Here is a 6,399-nt window from a genome sequence, read left to right on the forward strand (position 1 = left end):
GATAAAAGTATATTTCTTACTGATTTGCATTGTTGTATGGCAGAAACAAGTACAATATTGTAAAGCAATTTTCCCTCAATTAAAAAAAATTAAAAAGAAGTGGAGCCTGAGGATGTGACTGAATTGCTGCAATCTCATGATTAAACTTTAATAGATGAGGAGTAGCTTCTCATGGATGACCAGAAAGTGGTTTCTTGAGATGAAATCTGTCCCTGGTGAAGACTGTGGAAATGAAAACAGGTGATTTAGAAAATTACATAAACTTAGTTGATAAATCCAAGGCAAGGTTTGAGAGAATTGACTCTAATTTTGAAAGAAGTTCTACCGTGAGTAAAATGCTATCAAACAGCATTACATGACACACAGAAATCTTTCATGAAAGGAAGAGTCAGTTGATGCAGTGAAGTTTATTGTTGTCTTATTTTAAGAAATTGCCACAGGCACCCCAACCATCAGCCATCAGCCCCAACCACCACCCTGATCAATCATTAACCATCAACATGGAGGCAAGCTCTTCCACCAGCGAAAAGATTACAACACTTCAGCAAGATGATAGCATTCTGAGTGATATTTTTTTTTTTTGGCTGTACCACGTGGCTTACAGACTAAAAGGTTTCTGAATAGCAAGGGAGACCATCAACAAAATGAAAAGGCAACCTACTGAATGGTAGAAAATAATTGCAAATCATATATCTGACAAGGGGGCTAATATCCAAAACACATTTTAAAACTCATACAACTCATACAACTTTTTAAAAACTGATTAAGAAATAGACAGAAGTTCTAAGTAGGCATTTTTCCAAAAAAGCAAACAGATGGCCAACAAGTTCATGAAAAGATGTTCTACATCATTAATGATCAAGGAAATGTTAATCAAAGTCACAATGAGATATCACTTCACACCTTTTGGAATGACTATTATCAAAAAGAAGAAATAGCAATGTTAGCAAGGATCTGGATAAAAGGAAACCCTTGTGCACTTGCTGGTGGAAATGTAAATTGGTGCAACCACTACAAAAAAAAACACAACAGTATGGAGTTTCTTCAAAATATTAAAAATAGAGCTACCATATGATCCAGCAATTTCAGTTTGGATATTTTTTTGAAAACACTAATTTAAAAGATAACTGCTAGGTCTTAAGATATAGAGTGGGCTGCTGCCTCCTGACCTAAGTGAGATTGATGTTGAGTTGAATTCTGATGATGAGATCATATAAGACAGCTCTGAACTTAACTTATAAGAGGGTAAAGAAGATGAGATCTTTACAAAGACAGAGATTTCAGATATTCCTACAGATGGACCAAACACTGAAGCAGAGGAAAATGTAAATGCACATGAAAAGTGTCCCTCTGGAATTCCCTTAAATAGTGGAATAAATTTCAAGAATTGCATAAAATGCATTCTGAACAGAAAAACCTCAACTTAAAGATCAGGAAAGAAAAAAAGAAAACACTCCAGAAAAAGCAAATTAAAGAATGAAGAAGAGTCTAGTAATGAACAGTCTTCAAGTGAAATCCAGTGGAAGGGACTTAATATTTTGGAGTCAATGAGAGGTTTGACCACCACTGTTGAAATAAAGTTGAAAATTTGGGCCTTGAAAAGAGCATAGACCAGGTTGTGGAAGCGTGGAACACTGAGAAGGCTGAGAAACTCAACAACCAGCTAGCTACTCTAGAGCTTGGTGTAAAAATTGCCAAAGCAATTGCCTGCCACAACTTTGTAAAAGCCAAAAAGGATGCTGAAAATTCACAGCTTTTGTGAAAAAAAAAAAAAAAAAAAAAAAAAAAAAAAAAAAACTTGCCTGGAGATTTGAAGCAAAGAAGAGGTGGGAAACCAAAAGCAACATGGGATATACGTGACTTGCCAGAGTTCTTCAAGAACTTTGAGGCTTTACTTGAGTCTTCAATTGCTTGATTTACTGAGATTTTCCTGCTTATGCCAACTATGTCAGGAAATTGATGGAAACAGAAAAAAAAAGCATAAAACTTGGGAGCTGATTATCAAATCATTTTTCATTCTTTTTCTAAAGAGTTCATCCCATTGAAGTGAATGAAATGGAATATTCAGTTATTTGTACAAGTAATCTAAGCATACATACAGGGGAAAAAAGGATTTTTTAATTTATTTATATAGACCCCCAGTATAAAATCAATTTTACTTTTCATCCATTTGGTGTAGCATAGCCAATGAGCTCCTTACTTTCTTATCTGCACTCAGTGTAACTGCACTTATTCTAGAGTTGTGTTTTTAAGATTGGCATTTGTTTATAATGGATTAGCCATAAATGCAAGAAAGATATTGTGTTTACAAACAACTTTAGTGTTATAAAAGTAATTATTGGTTCTTTATTTGAGGCAGTAGAGTTGATATTTCACAGTCACATAATAAAAGCAATTGATTTTTAAAAAATAATAACAAAAGATATTTGCACCCCCATGTTCATAGCAGCAGTATTTACAATAGCCAAGATATGGAAACAACCTAAGTGTCTATCAGTGGATGAATGGATAAAGAAAGTGTGTGTCTATATATAAAACAGAATATTATTCAACCATAAGAAAGAATGAAATCTTGCCATTTTCTACAATATGGATTGACTTTGAGGGCATTATGCTAACTGAGATAAGTCAAACAAGGAAAGACACATAACATATGATCTCTCTTACATGTGGAATCTTAAAAAAATCTCATAGATGCAGAAAACAGATGGTGATTGCAAGAGGTGGGGTGAGGGTAGGAGAAATGGGTGAATTTTTTTAAATATAAGTAAATTGAATCTAAAATTTTTTATTAAAGGATAATTGCTTTACAGAATTTTGCTGTTTTCTGTCAAACCTAAACATGAATCAGCCATAGGTGGGTGAGATGCATGGAATTTAAAATTTTTAAATATTCATGGCACTTTGGAAATCATTCATGAACAGGCACAGAGCAGTGAAAATTTTGAGTTGTCCAAGGTGTATGTTCCCAGTTGAGGTTGAACAGGACAATACTCTGTCTTCTTGTTTTAGCTCTCATAATGTGAACAAGAGTCATTTTGCAATCATCTTATGAAAAGACCCAAATGAACTTTTCAGCCAACCCAATATTTACTGCCATATTTTCTCCCCCTTACATGGTGTTTTTTGTTTTTTTTTTTTTTGTTTTTTTTTTTTTTGGTGTGTGTGTGTGTGTGATCTTGCTATTTAAAATGGCCTTCATGCATAGTGCTGAAGTTCTGTCTAGTGTTCCTAAGCACAAGACTGTGATATCTTACAGAAAAATTATGTGTGTTTGATAAGCTTAATTCAGGCTTGAGTTACAACGATGCTGGTCATGAGTTCAATATTAATGAACCAACAATTTATATTAAATAAATTATCTTTAAACAGAGGCACACATAAAACAAAGCTATATACTGATCAACTGATCACAGGAACTTAAGTCTGCATTTCGCTGGGAGCAGTGATTCAGGATTCACTAATTTCATGTTAGCAGCAACTTTATAGAGTGTAACTACTGTGAATAATGAGAATCAACCGTACTTTGGTCGTTTCCTTACAGCACTGATCACACAGTATAAGTATATGTTTATTTGTATAACTTTTAAATGTCTGTCTGCTCCAGCAGACTGCAAGCTTCAGGGGAACAGGGACTAGGATTTTTTTTCATTTGATTAGACCCCCAGTACCTGTTACCCCAGTGCCTAGTACATAGCTGGCGATTGGTAAAAATTGTTGAATGGAAAATTAAATGAATGAATGAATGAGTAAAGTGCCTGTAGTTATGTGGCACAGAGGAATACCTGGGCAGGGAGCCAAGCAGATCATTACAGAGAGAGGTTGCAGACTGTGGTAGGAGGGACCATTGATTTGTTCCCATTTTCTATTATAGTAACTTTTGTCCTATCATGTTGACTATGCTGCTAAGTCGCTTCAGTTGTGTCCGACTCTGTGTGACCCCATAGACAGCAGCCCGCCAGGCTCCCCTGTCCCTGGGATTCTCCAGGCAAGAACACTGGAGTGGGTTGCCATTTCCTTCTCCAATGCATCAAAGTGAAAAGTGAAAGTGAAGTCGCTCAGTCGTGTCTGACTCTTAGCGACCCCATGGACTGCAGCCTACCAGGCTCCTCCATCCATGGGTTTTCCAGGCAAGAGTACTAATGTTGACTATACTCAATGCATAATTGAAGGATTTTCCATTGAGACATTTCAGGTGTCAAAGCAAAACGTCACCTTCCTCTAAGTAGTTTAACATCCTTTCATTGTGCTGATAGTGAAAACAGTCAAAAGCAGTTCCTGTAATCTGGTGGCTACAAATAGTAGACAGATTTAGAAGGGGCATGGGGTTTTCTTCCCCCTTTCCATCAGTTCAGTTCAGTTCAGTCGTTCAGTCGTGTCCAACTCTGCGACTCCATGAATCGCAGCATGCCAGGCCTCCCTGTCCATCACCAACTCCCGGAGTTCACTCAGACTCACGTCCATCCAGTCAGTGATGCCATCCAACCATCTCATCCTCTGTTGTCCCCTTCTCCTCTTGCCCCCAATCCCTCCCAGCATCAGAGTCTTTTCCAATGAGTCAATTCTTCGCATGAGGTGGCCAAAGTACTGGAGTTTCAGCTTTAGCATCATTCCTTCCAAAGAAATCCCAGGGCTGATCTCCTTCAGAATGGACTGGTTGGATCTCCTTGCAGTCCAAGGGACTCTCAAGAGTCTTCTCCAACACCACAGTTCAAAAGCATCAATTCTTTGGCGCTCAGCCTTCTTCACAGTTCAACTCTCACATCCATACATGACCACAGGAAAAACCATAGCCTTGACTAGACGGACCTTTGTTGGCAAAGTAATGTCTCTGTTTTCCACGGGAAGCCTTAAATTGGCTCTCAGATTCAGTCACAACTCTTTTGGAAGTTTAGGTCTGTTAACATTCCCCATGCAGAAGGCCGGAATGCATCTCCACATCATGTGTATTGAAACTGAATCACTCAGGCCTTTCTAGGTGTCCTGACATAACACAGCTAGACAGATATATATTCATTTAGTAACGCCAGACAATGGATGATAGAACATAATCCACCTATCAGAAAGCCATCTTGAGGAGGCAGCTAATTGGGCCATTGTGGAAAGGAAGTCAAAATAAGCACAAGGACAAGTTAAGGAAGGCTTTATCCAACTTAGTAAGGAGTGTTTGAAAGCTGACCTTATGTGTAGGCAGACCTTATGTACACCTATGGCTGATTCATGTTGGGATTTGACAGAAAACAAAATTCTATGAAACAATTATCCTTCAAATAAAAAATAAGTTAATTAAGAAGAAATGGTAAGTAACCCATTCTATGGTCACCTCTGGAAAATGATTTGAGGGTCATCAGGAAAGGTACTCCCACCCTCATTCCTTAATGAGATCTTGTTTTACACCCAAACTATGTCTCACTTGTTTTGCTCCTCTGGACTAACCTTCTTTTTTTTCTTTCAGCCTCATTAAATCTCACCTATCATTCAAGGCCTTGTTCCTCTGAGAAGTCTCACTTGACATTAGGTCTCAGTGCCCTCTCTGAATTCAACTGTCAGACTTTCCAGGCATCATAAGAATTCTATTCATGTACTGACTGCCTTTATCAGTGATAAACAGTGATGCAACTAACATTGTATGGCTCTGTTGACATATCTTCCTAAAGGATTTTATACGCTATTGGAAGACAGGGACAATGTCAAGCATTTCCTCTGTATTCTCAACATTTCCTGGCATAATCTTCTGTATGTTTTGACCTTTAGTAAAAATCTGTTCAAAAATGAAGTCAAGATATTAGCTTTTGTGAAGCCTTCTCTGCTCACCTTACCTGGAAGGGACTTCTCTTTCCCTAGAGAACTATATTGCCCTGAGAGTTTGCTATATTCTGGAGATAACTCTGGGTAAAGAAAGTTTGGGTGGTAGGGGCTGATAGATATATGATCATGACCTGGGATTTACCTTCTCCATTGACCAAGTAAAAGTTGTTTTTGGCACCCGGATCAGCCCAAACACATTTGGAATGCAGGTAGAGATGGTCTTTAGTGTCCTGAAATTCCTTTTTGGCCCTTTCACCTCTGAGATTCAGTATCTTCTTTCTCATGATCCTCTTACCCCCCACTGCTGTCCATTCCATTTAGTTGAGTTTGCTGCTGCTGCTGCTGCTAAGTCACTTCAGTCATGTCTGACTCTGTGCGACCCCATACACAGCCTCCTACCAGGCTCCTGTGTTTATACAGTCCAAATACATGCAGGTTGCTATCATTTCCATCCTCATGGTTGCCCCAGTCCAGATTTAGTTTCTTTCACCTATCTTCTCCAATCATCCTGGCTGGTTCTCCAGGATCATATCTCAAGATCTTCTCCAGGTCTCCCACTACCAGTCTGCCAAAAGTCAGGGTATTTTTCCT

General features: G+C 38.2%; 1 pseudogene; it reads left to right on the forward strand.

The window, feature by feature from the left end:
• Positions 1 to 500: 500 nt before the first annotated feature.
• On the forward strand, positions 501 to 1,960 carry LOC102401238 (annotated as a pseudogene).
• Positions 1,961 to 6,399: the final 4,439 nt, after the last annotated feature.

Source organism: Bubalus bubalis, chromosome X (assembly GCF_019923935.1).
Source record: "Bubalus bubalis isolate 160015118507 breed Murrah chromosome X, NDDB_SH_1, whole genome shotgun sequence".
In the NCBI taxonomy this organism is placed as follows: domain Eukaryota; kingdom Metazoa; phylum Chordata; class Mammalia; order Artiodactyla; family Bovidae; genus Bubalus; species Bubalus bubalis.